At 41.5% G+C, this 19,907-nt stretch overlaps 1 pseudogene; it reads right to left on the bottom strand.

Moving 5' to 3' along the window:
- Positions 1–523: 523 nt before the first annotated feature.
- Positions 524–19,490, bottom strand: LOC129817863 (matrix metalloproteinase-25-like; annotated as a pseudogene).
- Positions 19,491–19,907: the final 417 nt, after the last annotated feature.

A 19,907-nucleotide genomic window follows, 5' to 3' on the forward strand; every position in this document is an offset into this window, starting at 1 on the left:
TAAATTGCCTCCACTATGGTTCAGCTTAGGTGTCTACCGGGGTTGTGCTCAATTCAGAATTTTGGAATTTAATCCCATTCAACTCATGAGTTGAAATTAGAATTGAATTGGCCACACAGGATGTAGAATTTGAGTTTGAGTGACAGGAAGTTGAATTTAATAAAAATAAATTCCACTCAGTCATAGAACATGAGAGTTTCATTGAATCTGACAAGTCACACTTCCAGATAGATAATAATATATACCCTGGAAACAATGCTCATATACTCTTTTAACCTTAGTGCTTAGAATAGCCAATTATATTTCCACCAACCATTTCATTTGTTTAGCTTCTTTGTGAAAGCTTCAGGGTCAACTTGAGTGTTAAACTAATTCTGGGAAATGTAGCATATTGAACAAAATTTAAGTGATTAATGAAATACTGTATAATAACTTAGAATATTTGCATACAGGGTTAGTTTTCCCTAATCATTCATTTTAAGAGTCACGGCCGTTTAAAGGAGTGGACCAAGGTGCAGCGTGGTAAGGGTTCATATTTTTAATAAAACAACTGAACACTGAACAAAACAACAAAAACGAACAGTCCTGTAAGGTGACGAAAAAACACTAAACAGAAAACAACCACCCACAAACACAGGTGGGAACAGGCTACCTAAGTATGATTCTCAATCAGAGACAACGATAGACAGCTGCCTCTGATTGGGAACCATACTAGGCCAAACACATAGAAATACAAAACAAGGACAACATAGAATGCCCACCCAAACTCACGCCCTGACCATCCAAAATAGAGACAAAAAAGGATCTCTACGGTCAGGGCGTGACAAAGTGATTAATGAAATATAATAACTTAGAATATTTGCATACAGGGTTAGTTTTCCCTGATTATTCATTTTAAGAGTTTGTCCTGAAAATCAATTGTTTCAAAAATATTTATGTACAAGATGTATATTTGAAGACTACACCTAATATAGAATAGTAGAAGCATTTGAATTTCATTGAATTTCACTGAATTCAATTCTATTTTCTTTCATTCAAATTTGAATTGCAAATCTGTATCCTGTTTACTACGTCAATCCAAATTCAAATAATTTAATAGGAATTTACGAGGTATTCTCAATTAAATTCTGAATTCAACTCTGGTACCTACATACACTATAGAAGTATACATCATTTATATAATGTACACTCAGTTTACAAAACATTAAGAATACCTTCCTAACATTGAGTTGCATCAACATCTGCAACCTTGTCTATGTTTTACCTTGAAGGACAATGTTACCCTCCAGTGGTATACGTGCAGGACTATAGCAGAGAGAGAGAGTCACCCTTACTCAAAACATACATTTCAAATAATCATTCAACTTTCAGACAGGAGTAGACATGACTGTGTTTTACTAATATTATTAACTCGTTAATTTAAAACAAATCAGGTGAATACTACCACAACAGATAGCAGGATCAACCAACTGCAAATGGGCCTTGCAGATGCTCTGCTCAAGTCACAGCTGCAGTCTTTTCCCCTTGGATGAGGATTGGCTGGAAGGTGGGGTGTAGGTGTGGGTACATGTGGACACCTGAGCCAATCCACCGCAATGGATTTTGGAGTGACATTATCTTGGTCCAGTCCTCCTCTCTTTATGACCCAATAGAGGTTGTCCTTGAAGAAGTAAGCATCTCCTAGAAGGTAACATAATCAAACAATTGGTTTAAAATGCTTTGAAATGCAGGTAATCTGTTTAATGATTGCGTATGACATTGCAAGCTAAGATGCAGACTTAGATAATATATTTGGTTGGACTTTAAGCAGAGTTGAGGTCTAGAAAGTATTTTGCTCACTAGTTTCAACCAACTGAATAATAACTAACTATAGTTTTAGAGCTCAACGGTGGTTACATGTGATCAAGGTGTCCAAGCAGAGACTTTCCCTGACATGTCACATGGCCCAGAAAAACAACTGGCCCTAGCAATGTAGAACAACACTGAACCATTACTTTCTCTACATTAACACTGCAGCCCACCTTCATCTCATCAAGGCTCAAGTCTTTCTCAAGGCCTCACCTTCTCTCCAGCTTATGATGTCATCGGGGTCCGTTGGCACCCCTCTCCAGAGGGCTGCGTCTTTGGGGTAGCCCCCCTCCGGCTTCCTCCCCTCCTCCTTGCGGCCCTCGTCGAACTTCCAGAACTCACCCATGCTGAATAGATAGGTCTTCCCGTTGTGGGCCCACACGAAGGCAGCCTCCACTCTTTCCACTTTCCCGCCGTCCTTGGCGCTCATCCCCCACTCTGCCAGAGGCCTGGGGTAGCCGGGGCGGGCCACATTGTCTTTGAACACCCAGTACTGAGCCCCTGCACAGGAAAAGATAGGAGGAGGAAATCACCTTTGTTTTACATCACAACAACAATGACATTCATAAGGATATTAGCCACTGTAGCATAGTTCTTATGTTTTCAATTCTAACTAGGGACATGTTCATTAGGCACCAAACAGAAGGAAACAGACTGAAACAGGGAGGGAGTACCTCCAATAAGAAATGCTTATTTTTATTTTCCTTTGCAAAATGTTTCCGTTGCATCCCATAATGAACATGGCATAAGGCTACAACAGTGCTGTTGTCTTTCCCACCAATGAAGAAGATGATGACGCTCTTCCTCTCGTAAACGACATCGTGGAGCCCCATCCAGAAGTTTCTAATCAGGGCTGGGTTGGGGGAGACAGGATTACCTGTCATCTGCATCCTCCAGAAATGTGGACCTGACACAAACAACATAATAATTAAAGAGGCTGTGTGGAAAATTAGATGCTAATTCTTTACGTCAAATTTGGGCTTGAGTGTTGCCTGTATGGTTCATATACAGGTCGTTCTTGAATTGCGGTGGCATTTGGGCACGGCAACAACAACAAAAATGACTTCCAGATGCTGTATTTTATTTAAATGTATTTGGGTACGTTTTGCCCTTCGAAATCAACTAATATGGCAGCTAATATAAGCGAATATATTTTAGATTTTAGATTCTTCAAAGTGGCCACCCTTGCCTTGATGACAGCTTTGCACACTCTTGTCATTCGCTTAACCAGCTTCATGAGGTAGTCACCTGGAATGCATTATGCATTATGCTTGCAGTCAACCCCTAGTGATGTCACTGCCTATGTCATTACCTTCTACTCATGAGACCAAGCCCATGCATACACAGCTATACAAACACTAGTTCCAGTGTTATCTAAAGGCTAAACAGTAAATGTCCACTCCCCATGTTGATTTATAGTTGTATGTCTGACTAGTCTCTTATTTCTTTCACTCCCCTGCAGGGTTCTGTGTCTTATGAATCTCTTTTATCTTTGAGGCGCTTTCTCACAGACACCCGGTTTTGACTGCAATAACTCACACATCTCTCAGACCGTTTCTTATAAGAGGCAGAGACTAGAAAATAACTGTGGAACAATATTAAATCTTATAATGATTATAAATTGTTAATCTGTAGTCTAGGACCCTATAAATGTAAGGGGTCTTATAACCCCTCCCCTTCTAATAATACAACATAAGCATAATCAGTTATTATAATACATCAAACATTTGGTACAGCCCCTATTATGACCCCAAGGTGAACCCCATCAGAAGCCTCTCCAACATAATTCCTTAGGGCAGCTGTCTTTACTAATAACATGGCTTTGAGTAAAGCCAGTGTCTATGTATGCGGATGACTCAACACTATACATGTCAGCTACAAATAATAAATTAGTTGTAAATATTTCTAAAACTTAACTTCATCTGGCTGCAAGCACGAGGCCGCCCACAATATGACAACAGCCACTTCAAGTGTAGGGCGCGAAATTCAAAATATATATTTTTTAAATATTTAACTTTCACACATAACAAGTCCAATACAGCAAATGAAAGGTACACATCTTGTGAATCCAGCCAACATGTTTGATTTTTAAAATGTTTTACAGCGAAAACAGCACGTATATTTATGTTAGCTCACCACCAAATACAAAAAAGGACAGACATTTTTCACAGCACAGGTAGCATGCAAAAAGCCAACCTAACTAACCAAGAACCAACCAAACAACTTCATCAGATGACAGTCTTATAACATGTTATTCAATAAATCTATGTTTTGTTCGAAAAATGTGCATATTTCAGTTATAAATCATAGTTTACATTGCAGCTACAATCAGAAATTGCACCGAAAGCAGCCAGAATAATTACAGACACCAACGTCAAATACCTAATTACTCATCATAAAACATTTCTGAAAAATACATAGTGTACAGCAAATGAAAGACAGGCATCTTGTGATTCCAGCCAATATTTCCGATTTATTAAGTGTTTTACAGCGAAAACACAATATAGCGTTATATTAGCTTACCACAATAGCCAGAAACACAAGCCATTTCCCAGCAGCAAAAGTTAGCGATCGTAACAAACCAGCAAAAGATATATAATTTTTGACTAACCTTGATAAGCTTCATCAGATGACAGTCCTATAACATCAGGTTATACATACACTTATGTTTTGTTCGAAAATGTGCATATTTAGAGCTGAAATCAGTGGTTATACATTGTGCTAACGTAGCTACTATTTCCCACAACGTCCGTATATTTTTCTGACACTTTTTCTGACACACATATTCTGACCAAATAGCTATTCATAAACATAACTAAAAAATACATGTTGTATAGGAAATTATAGATCCATTAGTTCTTAATGAAATCACCGTGTTAGAATTCTAAAAATAACTTCATTACGACATCCAGCTTCTGTATAGCTAGAGTACCCAAAAGCTGGGCGCCGACGACTAGTTCACATGTACGACAGATATATGAAATTGCATCATAAAATGTTTCTTACTTTTGCTGATCTTTCATCAGAATGTTGGACAAGGGGTCCTTTGTCGGGAACAATCGTTGTTTGGATTTAGAACGGCCTCTTTCCCTCTCGATTTAGCAAGCACACTAGCCAAGTGGCACGAATCTCTCCATCGTCAACAAACTCAGAGAACGGAACACGGCAAAACTCCCGAAAAAATTTCAATAATCTGATTAAACTATATTGAAAAAACATACTTTACGATGATATGGTCACATGTATCAAATAAAATCAAAGCCGGAGATATTAGTCGTCCATAACGGCAGCTAAACAGAAGGCAAATCCAGGTGCCTCCTCGCGCTCTCCAGAAAACAGGAAATGGGTGACACGAGAGCTTGTATTCCACTTCAGACCAAGATAAACACTCAATTTCTTCTCTCACCGCCTCTTGACATCCAGGGGAAGGTCTATGAAGTGCATGTATACTAATACGTATCATGCCCATTTATAGGCAGGAAGTAGAACAGAGCCTCGATTTCAGACTTTCCACTTCCTGGTCAGGAAGTTTGTGCCAAATGAGTTCTGTTTAAGTCACAGATATAATTCAAAAGGTTTTAGAAACTAGAGAGTGTTTTCTATCCAATAGTAATAATAATATGCATATTGTACGAGCAAGAATTGAGTACGAGGCCGTTTGAAATGGGCACCTTTTATCTGGCTACTCAATACTGCCCCTGCAGCCCAAACAGGTTAAAGTATTTTATTTTGGGACAAATCATTCACTAAATCCTAAACCTCAAATAAATATTTTAATAAATGTTGTGTAAATTGAAACAAGTTGAGGTGACTAAACTGCTTGCAGTAATCCTGGATTGTAAACTGTCATGGTCGAAACATATTGATACAACAGTTGCTAAGATGGGGAGAAGTCTGTTCATAATAAAGTGTTGCTCTACCTTAACAGCACTATGAACAAGGCATGTTCTACAGGCTCTAGTTTTGTCGTACCGGAGAGGGAGTGGACGTTACAAGCATTCCGCTCAAGAGGAAGCTTCTCACTGTAACCAGTGCCTGTTATCTGGTTCAGGTTAATAATCAACCTACCAGGGTTTTTACAAACAATACAGGAGCAAGATCATCCGCATGTATAGATTACATCTTTATTAAATGTGGTGCTAAATCTGTATCTCTACCCATTGGATGCAGGGATCACAATATAGTGGCTATATACAGGAAAGACAAAATTCTAAAAGCTGGGCCTAAAATAGTGTACAAGAGATCATACAGTCATGAAAATCTTATGTAGATGATGTTAAAAATATGTGTTACTCTGATGTGATTAATAAGGAGCATCCAGATGCTGCACTTAATGAATTTATGAAATTGCTTATTTGAATTTTAATCAACATGCACCTGTTAAGAAACTGACTGTTATAACTGTTAAGGCTCCATGGATTGATGAGAATTTTCAAAACTGTATGGTTAAAAGAGATGGGTCAAGAGGAGTGGCTAATAAGTGGCTGCACATCTGACTGGCTGACTTACTGAAAATTGAGAAATGAAGTGACTAAACTCAACAAAAAGGAGAAGAAACTATTATGAAGCCCAGATCAATTATATAAATAATGATGGAAAAAATACTCTGGAGTACTTGAAATAATGGGCAGAAAGACAAATTCAACCTCATCTTTCATCAAATCAGATGGCTTATTCATCACAAAACCATTTGATGTTGCCAATTATTTTAATAATTACTTCATTTGCAAAGTGGGCAAACTTAGGCAACAAATGCCATCGTATTCATGTATAAAAAAATAATAATGAAAGACAAGCATTGCAAATTTGAATTTTGTAAAGTAGGTATGGGAGAGGTGTAAAAAGTATTGTTATCGATCAATAATGACAAACCTCCTGGCATTTACAACTTAGATGGAAAGCTACTGAGGCTGGTAGATGGGTTCATGAGTTTAGTAGTTTATGTGTCGGGGGGCTAGGGTCAGTCTGTAATATCTGGAGTATTTCTCCTGTCTTATGTCCTGTGTAAATTTAAGTATGCTCTCTCTAATTCTCTCTCTCTTTTCTTTCTCTCTTTCTTTCTCTCTCTAGGAGGACCTGAGCTCTAGGACCATGCCTCAGGACTACCTGGCCTGATGACTCGTTGCTGTCCCCAGTCCACCTGGCCGTGCTGCTGCTCCAGTTTCAACTGTTGTGCCTGCGGCTATGGAACCCTGACCTGTTCACCGGACGTGCTACCTCTCCCAGACCTGCAGTTGTCAACTCTCTAGAGACAGCAGGAGCGGTAGAGATAATCTGAATGATCAGCTATGAAAAATGCCAACTGACATTTCCTCCTGAGGTGTTGACCTGTTGCACCCTCGACAACCACTGTGATAAATATTATTTGACCCTGCTGGTCATCTATGAACATCTTGGCCATGTTCTAATCTCCACCCGGCACAGCCAGAAGAGGACTGGCCACCCCTCATAGCCTGGTTCCTTTCTAGGTTTCTTCCTAGGTTCCTGCCTTTCTACGGAGTTTTTCCCAGCCACCGTGCTTCTACACCTGCATTGCTTGCTGTTTGGTGTTTTAGGCTGGGTTTCTATACAGCACTTTGAGATTTCAGCTGATGTAAGAAGGGCTTTATAAATATATTTGATTTTATTTGATATGACTCTATAGCCACTCTTATCTGTTATATCTTTAATCTGAGCCTAGAGGAAAGTCTTTGTCCTGAGGCCGGAAGGGAAGCCAAAGCACTCTAGGCCCTCTACTCTTTCCTATTTTTACCAATGACCTGCCACTGGCATTAAAGCATGTGTGTCCATGTATGCTGATGATTCAACCATATACGCATCAGCAACCACAGCTAATGAAGCCACTGAAACCGTTAACAAATAGTTGCAGTCTGTTTTAGAATGGGTGGCCAGTAATAAACTGGTCCTGAACATCTCTAAAACTAAGAGCATTGTATTTGGTACAAATCATTCCAGAAGTTCTAGACCTCAGCAGAGGCTAGTTTAAGTAGAAGTGGCAATTCTATCAGCAGAAAGGTTGAACAAAACTGTCACTATCACTTGTTTGTACTCTATGTTCACATCGTGATCTCACACACCTGCTAAACTGCCACGTAGACTACGGTTATAAAAGCTGAGACCCAACTCTGTTCGTTGGGCTCTTAACTCCACACTGTTGAGTGGATTGTTCACTGCTCCAGATTTGACAATCTTATAATAAAGTTTGAACAATCTACAGTCTCTCTTCCTTTTGATTTGAATTTCCACGTCATTTTGAAATTGGATTTACACTGGGATGAACTACACTCCAACGTATTTTGTATATTGTATTTTCAAAATACTGTAATTTGTATTTTCAAAATGCAAAATATTTCCAGACCATTTTTTTTTAAAGCATTCAAATTTTGTGGCCCACCCTTTTACCCGTCCATTAGTATAAGAAGTCTGATAGCACTATGGTCTGATAAGAGCATCTGGGAAATGAACAAAATATAAATGTATATTGTTGAGGGAAAATGTAATTGATCCGATTGTGATATGTTGTCTCACCTAGCAAAAATCAATGCACTAATTGTAAGTCGCTCTTGATAAGAGCATCAGCTAAATGAGTACAATGTTAATGTAATGTAAAAAATTAACAATTGCAAAGCACGCTGAGTATTATTGAAATGAGGTCCACCCTGAAACAAGGCCAAAAATAATACCCAGTGTGCTTTGTAGGTAATTTTGGAATGTTCATTTTCACATACACATTTACTTTTTGGTCATTTTGCAGACACTCTTATCTACTCTTTTTAAAGTAAATAAACAACAACATATCACAGTCACAACAAGAAAAATGTTTTTGTAACTGTTACTGAGAATGTTCGGGCCTGCTACTTGCAAATATATTTTTTATACTTTAAAATACAAAGTCTCCTCCATCTCCATCGGTTTCACACATATCACTTTGATAAAAACGTTTCTTCTTTTTCACGATACATCTCGAACTAAATCAGTTATTTTTGCCTTTTTGAAAACCTTCCGACCATCATCACTCATATTGTATGCATAGCTTGATTTGATTGGCCTGTACTGGTGCGATGTGTGAAATTTGATTTGATTGGTCACTTACTAAACAACGATGAGCAGTTTTTTTTCTGGCTCCGAGGGGGATCTACTATACTATTATGGAGAATGTTAAAAATTGCATTCTGTAACGGATGGTTTTAAAAAGGTAGTACTCAACAGTACTTCATTCAAAACGTACTTAAGTGAAAGTTAAATTACTGACTTAGAAAAATCCTCTTAAAAGTACAAGCACTCAAAAAATATCTCAATTACACTAATGAGAGTATTTGCAATTTGTTACTTCCACCCCTGGTAACTATTTTGTCATTTTAAAGTGTTTTTCATGGATGTAAAGGTGAGAGACGCAAATGCCACCGCAAGAATGTCCCATACACATAAGATATAACATTTATCAATGTTTTAAATCATGAAACCACACAATCCTTAGTTATTAGGCTAGTTATCATGGCCATGGGTATGTGTGCCCCTTTCTGTTCAAGTAAGTCATTTCTGGGCAATATTTCTGTCAATGTAGGGGATCCCTTTTAGCTGAAGAGCACTGCCGTTTAAAAACTCTTTACTGTTAAGAAAAACCCTCCCCTCTGAAGATTTATTTTGTGACGATGGTAATTCTGCAGACAAAATAGAACATTCAACAAAGCATTTATGTTTGTGTAATTGTGTAAACACATTGTCACTGCTGTTGTCACTACTGTTGTATTTCTCTTACCCTTAAAAAAGAAGACCTCTCCTCTGATATTTGCCACAGCATCAAAGCCGCCCTCACAACGATTTTGGAAAGAGCGGTCCGAACTGGTCATGGAAGAAAGACAGGGAAGCATGAGTAAAGACACTGGACTTCAGTGGCAACCTGACACTCAGTACTGTGAGTGGTTTTAGTGATTAAGGACATAGTTACTCTATACCCTGATTATACAAAACATGAAGAACAGCTGCTCTTTCCATGACTGACCAGGTGAATCCAGGTGAAGGCTAGGATCCATTATTGATGCCACTTGTTAAATCCACTTCTATCAGAGTTGATGAAGGGGAGGAGACAGGCTATTCACAAAGAGTTTTAAGCCTTGAGACAATTGAGACATGTGTTGTGTATCTGTTCCATTCAGAGGGTGAATGGGCAAGACAAAAGATTGAAGTGCCTTTGAACGGGGTATGGTAGTAGGTGCCAGGTGCACCGGTTTGTGTCAAGAACTGCAACGCTGCTGGGGTTTTCACGCTCAACAGTTCTCCGTGTGTATCAAGAATGGTCTACCACACAAAGGATATCCAGCCAACACAACTGTGGGAAGCATTGGAATCAACATGGGTCAGCAACCCTGTGGACCGCCTTCGACACCTTGTAGAGTCCATGCCCCAATGAATTGAAGCTGTTCTGAGGGCAAAGGGGGGGTGCAACTCAATATTACGAATGTGTTGTGTCATAATGACAACATCAGCTACACTTATGAAATATCTAATAACGATTTTCTTATCAGGTTAAATCTCAGCAGTTACAGTATCATCTATGTATCTAGCTAGGTAACATTTTGGATTTATGATGCACGTGAAAAATTATGGACAAAAATGTTGATGTCTGTCCTTCGTGTCCGTCACACATCAGCATATGAGAATCATGGAGAAACAATTAGCTTAATCCTGTTTGGACAGATAAGAAATATTGTACCCATTTCACACTACTCAGTCAAACCGAGCTGAGCCAAGCCAAGCTGTACTGGGATGCCTGGTTAACATTGTTGCTGGAACCGTGCTGGAAAGGACAATGTGAAAAGAAACCATTCGGACCAGCACAGTATGGTTCCAGTCTGGTCTATAGTGTGAATCAGGCTTAGAAATGTCTGACACCTGACTCTCTCTGGCTCCACTCACTGTTTAGTTGGCCTTGGAGGTGGAGGACTGGGCAGGCGAGGGTGACTGGGAGTTGAACCACTGCCACCAGGGTGCACTGTAGGCTTGCTCTCCTTCCTCACTGGGGAGAGAGAAAGGGTGAATTGTACTCTCTCCTCGCCTCCTTCTCAAAACGCATTGGCTAGAGTTATGACTTAACTCTTTACACTCATATCAAATCAAATATTATTTGTCACATGCGCCGAATACAACAGCTGTAGACCTTACAGTGAAATGCTTACTTACAAGCCCTTAACCAACAATGTTTTAATAAGTTAAGAAAAAAGTAAAACATTTAAAATAAAAGTAACAAATAATTAAACAGCAGCAGTAAAATAACAAGCGAGGCTATATACAGGGGTACCAGTACAGAGTCAATGTGCAGGGGCACTGGTTAGTTGAGGTAACTGAGGTAATATGTACATGTAGGTAGAGTTAAGTGACTATGCATAGATTATAAACAGAGAGTAGCAGCAGCAGCGTAAAAGAGGGGTCTGGGTAGCCCTTTGATTAGCTGTTCAGGGGTCTTTTGGCTTGGGGGTAGAAGCTGTTAAGAAGCCTTTTGGACCTAGACTTGGCGCTTCGGTACCGCTTTCCGTGCGGTAGCAGAGAGAACAGTCTATGACTAGGGTGGCTGGAGTCTGACAATTTTTAGGGTCTTCCTCTAAAACCGCCTGATATAGAGGTCCTGGATGACAGGAACCTTGGCCCAGTGATGTACTGGGCCATACGCACTACCATCTGTTTGGGCCTTGTGTTTGGAGGCCGTGCAGTTGCCATTCCAGTCAGTGATGCAAACAGTCAGTATGCTCTCGATGGTGCAGCAGTAAAACCTTTTGAGGATCTGAGGACCCATGCCAAATCTTTTCAGTCTCCTGAGGGGCAATAAGCTTTGTCGTTCCCTCTTCACATCTGTCTTGGTGTGTTCGGACCGTGATAGTTTGTTGGTGATGTGAACACCAAGGAACTTGAAGCTCTCAACCTATTCCACTACAGCCCAGTCGATGAGAATGGGGACCTGCTCGGTCCTCCTTTTCCTGCAGTCCACAATCATCTCCTTAGTCTTGATCACATTGAGGGAGAAGTTGTTGTCCTGGCACCACACGACCAGGCCTCTGACCTTCTCCCTACAGGCTGTCTCATCGTTGTCGACAGGCTTACCGCTGTTGTGTCATCGACAAACTTGATGATGGTGTTGGAGTTGTGCCTGGCCATGCAGTCATGAGTGAACAGGGAGTACAGGAGTACTCTGAGCAGGCACCCCTGAGGGGCTCCCATCTTGAGGATCAGCGTGGCGGATGTGTTGTTTCCTACCCTCACCACCTGGGGGCGGCCAGTCAGGATGTCCAGGATCCAGTTGCAGAGGGAGGTGTTTAGTCCCAGGGACCTTAGCTTAGTGATGAGCTTTGAGGGCACTGGTGTTGAATGCTGAGCTGTAGTCAATTAATAGCTTTCTCACATAGGTGTTCCTTTTGTCTAGGTGTGAGAGGGCAGTGTGGCGTGCAATAGAGATTGCATCATCTGTGGATCTGTTGGTGCGGTAAGCAAATTGGAGTGGGTCTAGGGTTTCTGGGATAATGGTGTTGATGTGAGCCATGATCAGCCTTTCAAAGAACTTCAGGGGTACAGACGGGAGTGCTACGGATCGGTAGTCATTTAGGCAGGTTACCTTGGTGTTCTTGGGCACAGGGACTATTGAGGTCTGCTTGAAACATGTTGGTATTACAGACTCAGTCAGGGACAGGTTGAAAATGTCAGTGAAGACACATACCCGGGTTGAAAATAGCAGATTTGGGCACAGATAAACGGCTAAATTGGAACGCAGTGGGTGTACAGTAACATGGGTTGAGGAAAGAGTGTATTTTACAACACCTGTTGTATTCGGAACATGTGACAAATAAAATTAGATTTGATTTAATTTGACATGGGTTTTATGCTATGAAAATGTGAAGTGCACTTTTGGAATGTTTGACTTGCTTGTATGACATCAAAGCGGTGTTTCTTATAATACTCAACGTCTCATCTTTCAAACTGCAGAGAGTCGTCTTAATTTATGGCCTTTCCCTCAGTGTCAACGTTTATGATCACTATGTTTGATGTACAGTTACAAGATAACATGGCGTCATACCTTGTATTTTTCTGAACATAATGAGCCCATGTTTGTCTATTGGGAAGAACATTTGTTGCAGCACACACACCTGAATGCACTCAGGACTCCTTTCTATGTGCACCAAAATGAGGATCTGTTTCCCTGAATTGCATTGTAAAATCCTAACACTGCAATATTGTATTTTATAACTAAAGCCAGTGCGTAAACAACAACAGTAGTGTAAGGGCAGGAAATAACCCCACAACTGTTAAGCGGTTTGGGTTATGCAAATAGAGGTGCGGTAAAAGCAACGGACGGATGTGGCATCAAGGGGAAAAACTAAGTGACATGACTGACCAAGAAACCTACATTGACTTTCCCAATGAGTTATGGTTAGGTTATGTTGGTTTATGGTTAGTGTTAAGGTGCTGGGGTTAGAGTTGGGGTGTGTTTAGGGTTAGAGTTATGGGTTGGTGTGGCCTGGGTGGCCTAGCGGTTAGTGCCACTGCATACTACATACTTAGATTCCGGAGTGGGTTTTGAATCCAGCCCACTGCCTTAGTGACACGTTATCTGTCTATCTTTCCCACAACTCTCAACATAATATAGAATCCTTAAAGAACATACATATTTCTTAAAGAGTCCATTAAATAAGACACCCTACCGTAGAGCTCTTGAATGGCCATCCTGTCATCCAGAGGGAGGTTGTAGGATGAGATGTCTTTCACAGCTCCCTGGTAGTAGGGCCTCATAATGGAGGGATCCGAGGAGGAGTGGAACAGACCAAGGGCGTGGCCAAACTCATGCACTGCCACTGTGAAGAGGTCTGTGCTACTGCTGTCCCCTGAGAAACCAGCAGGTGCTGTGTTAATCAGTCGGTTAATATCATCTCTCTCTCTGACTGTATTTACTGCGGTAATTGAAGATCCCTCCATCCTTCCATCCATGCATCCATCCATCTGACTATCTTTAAATACCTCCATAGCTCCAGTACTCATCGTCATCGAAGTGCGTGTCCCCGGCGACGTCATCCCTCCCCGGGAAGAAGGCGTGGGCAAGGGTGCCCCCTCTACCGTCGAAAGGGTACCCGTCGTCATGGAGCGAGCGGGTAAAAGACACTCGGATGTCCCCTCCGGGCCGCATATCTTCTGTCGTTCCCAGAGAGCTGTCGGAAGCTGAGGGGGGCCACGTCACTCCAAGCCTTGAAGGCCTGAGTCAGGATCCCCTTCACCATGTCCGGTTGGAAGACAGAGGTCGAGCGGGAGGGATTTGGGTAACTGTGGACACTGGATACGGGAAGGACATCAGTAGTACAAACAAATAAATAAAACACACTATTATACTGCTTACCAGGTATGGCACAGTACCTGGTGCAAAGGAACCAATGGAATTTTCCCAAATGTAAAGAAAAACGCCCATGTGACACTCCAGGCAGGCTCAATCAAATGCTCAAAGTATTTGAAAGATGACAAATACTATTTGAACCCAGGTATGCGCAGTACTACACTACACAGAAGAATACTCAAATGTGTGAAACTGTTTGTCCCAATGACAAATTTTGCACACCTCCATGTTAGGTCGGTCCTATCCCAGCGAAGGCCTGACAGGGCGTATCTCTTCCTCCTCCTCTTCCTTTTCAACATGTCCTCTGATCCCACAATGTCAGGGAGAGAGCATCTAGGCATCTGCATGAGATTGAGAGTGTCTTTATCTGAAAATACAGAGGCAAGACACTCACACATGACACCCGGTGACTCAAAGCATCCAGGTATAATGCATTATAATACTGTTATAACGCATTATAAGACTCATCATGAGCATGTATGAGCCATTTATAATGTTTTATAAGCATTTTATAATGATCCAAACAGTCAGTTTGAGACGGTGGAACACTTTATGCATAGAGACACAACATTTATAAGCCTTGTTATAAGACATTGTAAAAGCTCATACATGTTTACCCCTGCAGGCTTAATGACTTAAAAATGTTAAAGTGTTTCCAATAGTTTCAAGCATGTTAATGTTCATTGAAAACCCTTTTTTTGTTTTCAAGGCCCTTCACAGAATATCCTCAGTGTCTGTGCACACACAAGTCACAATGAAAGACTTTACAGTTGGCTTAAAGGGTCAAGTGACGGAGCTGTAAGTTGACAGTGGGTTACCCAGTCTGCCCGTTTCCTCCAGCCCTCCGAATCTCTGCATCTCGCGGATCGCCCGCTCCACCCCATCCTTCGTCTGCAGCTTGCCCGTACGAGGGTCAGGAGGAGGGAGGTACCCATACCGGCTCAACCAATCCTAACAGAGAGAAGAGGTAGGATAGCAGACTTTGATGTCAGTTGTTGTGATACTAAGGAGCATCACAGCAGATGAAAGCCACCCCCTGCACACGGCACTCCAGGGACAAACCACTCCAGGGACTTTTTCCTCCCCCGTGTTATACACCTTTTTAACCAGAGACATTCCCGGTATCACTTAAAACAGAGAATATGGCCTGAGACAATATCTCAATAATAAAGTGCACTTTGATATTTGAAGGACTTTTAGATTTGATGTATTTTGATGTTTTTTTTAGTTCCTGTCTTAAATTCCTGTCATTTCATGTTTTTAAATATGACTAATAAAAACCCTTGAACCTTTGTCAAGGTCATATGGTATGTGTTCAGCCTCCAGATGTTCTAGCACCACACAATTACCATCAACAGAGTGTTTCTCTCTTCAGGTCTTGCTGTAATTCAGTGAATCCTGAGTGAAACCAGACAGTGAATCCCTGACCACTGAAGCTGATCATGCTCAGGATAGCCAACTAGCTAGCTGATCGCGCTCAGGATAGCCAACTAGCTAGCTGATCGCGCTCAGGATAGCCAACTAGCTAGCTGATCGCGCTCAGGATAGCCAACTAGCTAGGCCTAGCCCTGTTTGCCTACACTTATAACTGACGTAGCTTCAACGCATTAGACACAACGGCGGTGATACAAGGGGTATTTGCATTGTTTTGTGTGGCTCTTAAGTGATGAAGAATCTGTCAGAGAGAGGGTTAATAAGGTTATGCAGGGTTAATGCTATCTCTGACCCAGGGTGTTATATTGCACGTTCCGTTTCTCTAGTCCAGGTATTCCCAGGTATTCCTGCGCCATGCTGTCGGGGGTACGCCAACTAAAAATGTGATTCACATTTTCTAAATATATCATTTTTTATTTAACTTTTTTTTCTCACATTTTCAAACAGTCCATTTATATTTTCCACGGGACTATTGTTAGGCGGGGCGGAGCAGGTGAACCCAACAGGGATAAGGTAACTAAGGTATTTATTGAGAAGCGGGGGTGGGGGTGCAGGCCAGTGGAAGCTTGGGCAGGTAGCAGGGAACCAGTAAGGCAAGGGGAGTAGGAGCCAGGTGAGCAGGTTGGGAGCGGAATTCAAAGAAGCAGTCGAACGGGAAGCAGGACTGACGAGACGAGGGAGACAGGGACCAGAGTCAGAACAGACAGCACTGTAGCGGAGAGAAAAGCAGCCTCAGCCTAGGGAAAACATGCACAACGGGATAACAAGATCAATGCCAAATTCACTGCCAAAAATAAAATTAAACCATCTAGTGTTCAGCGAAATAACAACACAATGTCAAATACAGGTAGCCTAGTCAAACAATTAACATCCAATCACATTAACCGTTACTCTCTCGCGGGAATTCCACCAAATGTAGCTGCTGCTCATATTGGTATCTGTATTGAAGGCACAAAAGCCATGACAGGGAGACATAATGGAGTGGTAACGCACGTGCAAGCAGTTGCTCCTGGCGCCCCTTGGGTACACTGCAGCATCCACCAAGAGGCTCTTGCTGCCAAGGGAATGCCTGACAGCTTGAAAGACATTTTGGACACTACAGTGAAAATGGTTAACTTTGCTAAAGCAAGGCCCCTGAACTCTCTTGTATTTTCTGCACTTTGCAATGATATGGGCAGCGACCATGTAACGCTTTTACAACATACAGAAGTGCGCTGGTTATCAAGGGGCAAAGTATTGACACGTTTTTTTGAATTGAGAGACGAGCTTAAAGTTTTCTTCACTGACCATAATGTAAACTTGTCTGACCGCTTGCATGATGACAAGTTTCTCACACGACTGGCCAATCTGGGTGATGTTTTTTCTCACCTGAATAGTCTGAATCTGGTATTACAGGGACTCTCCGCAACTATATTCAATGTGCAGGACAAATCTGATCTCCTCTCTGTCTGCATTAACAAGGACAACACACAGGTCTTTCCATCATTGTATGATTGACAATGTCAAATGTGATATGGCGAAGCACCTGTGTTAGTTGGATGCGCAATTACGCAGGTACTTTCCCGAAACGGATGGCACAAACAACTGGATTCGTTATCCCTTTCATTCTCAGCCTCCAGTCCACTTATCGATATCTGAACAAGAGAGCCTCATCGAATTTGCAACAAGAGGTTCTGTGAAAATTGAATTTAATCAGAAGCCACTGCCAGATTTCTGGATTGGGCTGCGTTCAGAGTATCCCGCCTTGGCACTTCGCGCTGTTAAGACACTGATGCCCTTTGCAACCACGTACCTATGTGAGAGTGGATTCTTGGGCCTCACTAGCATGAAAACTAAATACAGGCACAGACTGTGTGTGGAAAATGATTTTAGACTGAGACTCTCTCCAATACAACCCAACATTGCAGAGTTATGTGCATCCTTTCAAGCACACCCTTCTCATTAATCTGTGGGGAGTTATTCACAATTTTTGATGAACAAATAAGGTTTTATATGTAAGATGGTTAAATAATGATCAAAATTATAGATTATTATTATATGATTATTTGTGCCTTGGTCCTATCAGAGCTCTTTGTCACTACCCACGAACAGGGTTGTGACAAACTCACACTCATTCTTATGTTTAATAAATGTATCGTATAGTGTGTGTGTGGCAGGCTTACAATGATGGCAAAAAAATACATGCGCTGACCCCGGTGCTAGAGGACGCAGCTGGAGGTTGAATGTTGGAAGGGGTACAGGACTATAACACATTTGGGAACCACTGCTCTAATCTATGTGCACTAACTCGCTGGAGCAGAGCGAGTTAATGCAGAGGCCTACTGTGTATTGTAGCGATTCTTGCTAAGTGCACTATAGCACTGAGGGAGGTAAATCTCAGGACTGTTCAGCAGTCATATGAAATTTTGGTTTGTCAACTGTCAAAAGAGGGTGTGCCCCATAGTGGTTTACCACACATTGTCCCTAAAGTCAATAACGTTTAACGGTTGATTACATTTTAGATTTCAAACACTATGGGTGGTATTAATATAGGTTTATTTCCCCCCCAAAATATAGGCTATACATTTTCTAAATATCGTTGTGGCTATGTCTGGAATTCCAAACAATGATTTACATACATAGGCTATAAGCGAAACAACAAAAAGTCTATAAGCAAAAATATACGAATGGTTTCGATGGAACACATCTATTTTATACTAAGTAAAGCGATGATAAGATAAAAAATGAAGACAACATAGGACAACTCACCAGTCCTCTGGCATACTGGTCAGGCATCGGTGCGGGCGAGGGATGTCCCGTTGAGATGAACAAGCTCGTGGTAACGGTCATTCATATCAGTCCATACACAGTGCCAAACATTTTCCTGTGAATATCAACCCTGTAACACACACTTATCATTATAAATCTGTACAAACGTTTCCAAACTCAACACAGGTCGACATCCTATAGAAACTTAAAACAACCATGCCTTTTCACTTTACTCTTATGTTGCTTCTGATGATATTTTGTGAATCGCTGTACTATACCGTTTCTTTATCTCCTGCTGTGTTAGTTTCTTCTAAGGACTAGGCAGGGCAAAAAGGAATTGATCAATGTGGTTAGTGGTTCTCCACCCTCACTTCCTCTTTGCCATTGCACACACACAATAAAACTGCCAAAAACTGAAAGATAAAACATGATTATAAATGAACGATCAATGATAACAAAACATTCACCGTGAGGTTTACAAACTCAGAGACTTATGGCCTCTTTTCTATGATCACACCATACGCAATCTTATTTCCATCAAAAATGCCATTCCTGCTGAATCTGCTGTCTTGTTCCATGTCAGCTGGAGCGGCTTTTTGTTTCTCCACTTTCTCCTTCTGGTTCCTAAGAGAGTGCTAGCTTGAAAGACTTGAAAAGCAACAAAAAGACACACAAAACATACTGTAACAGTATTAACAATGTGATAAGCTATGCATGATTATATATGCATGAAAATTCTCACTTTCTCTTCACCTGACGATGCCTCCAGGATAATTTTCTGGATTCCACAAAAACGAAAGCCCTAAAAAGCCTCCTCATTATTTCGCCCAGTCTTCCCCTTTTCGCCCTAGGTTCCGAGAGGTGTTCCCAAGTCATGTCATGTTTCACTTTGTTCCCCATCTCCTCCATTGCCACAAACCTACATCCTCTTGAGGTAACTCAGCACTGTATATGCTTTCACTTTAATGCCTTCAGCATGTTGTTAAGAGTACAATTACCCCAACATCTATCCTCTTTCATATGATGCATTACCCAATAAAGCAGCTAACCCCAACCCAACTATGAAGTTTCAAGTAGCTCATAGACCCAACCCATCTGCATGTCTCACAGTGGAATCCTCTCTCTCTCTCTCTTTCGCTCCATTTCCTCTGTCATGGTGTCTTCAAGCTCACCCATTATGCAGCTGGACCTCACTTCACGTGAGAACTATGCACCCACCGAGGAGAGACATGACGATCTTTACCGCTGTAGGTGCTGTAAGGAGTACTGTGTGTGGACCAAACCAACGCTGTCCCAACACCCCCGCCTGGTGCATCTTGATGTACACCCAATCTCCAGAATTCAGCCTGTGCCGCGGTTATCTCTGCTTTCATCTGAGGATATAAACATTGCAACACATGGGTCATTTCCTGACAACCTAGACTCTCCTGTTATGGCAAGATCACTAACATTGACATTTGAATAACAGCCTCCCCTGTACTCCCATCGGTCTCCCAGTTACCAGTTACCA

The sequence above is a fragment of the Salvelinus fontinalis genome, chromosome 1 (genome assembly GCF_029448725.1).
Source record: "Salvelinus fontinalis isolate EN_2023a chromosome 1, ASM2944872v1, whole genome shotgun sequence".
NCBI lineage: Eukaryota > Metazoa > Chordata > Actinopteri > Salmoniformes > Salmonidae > Salvelinus > Salvelinus fontinalis.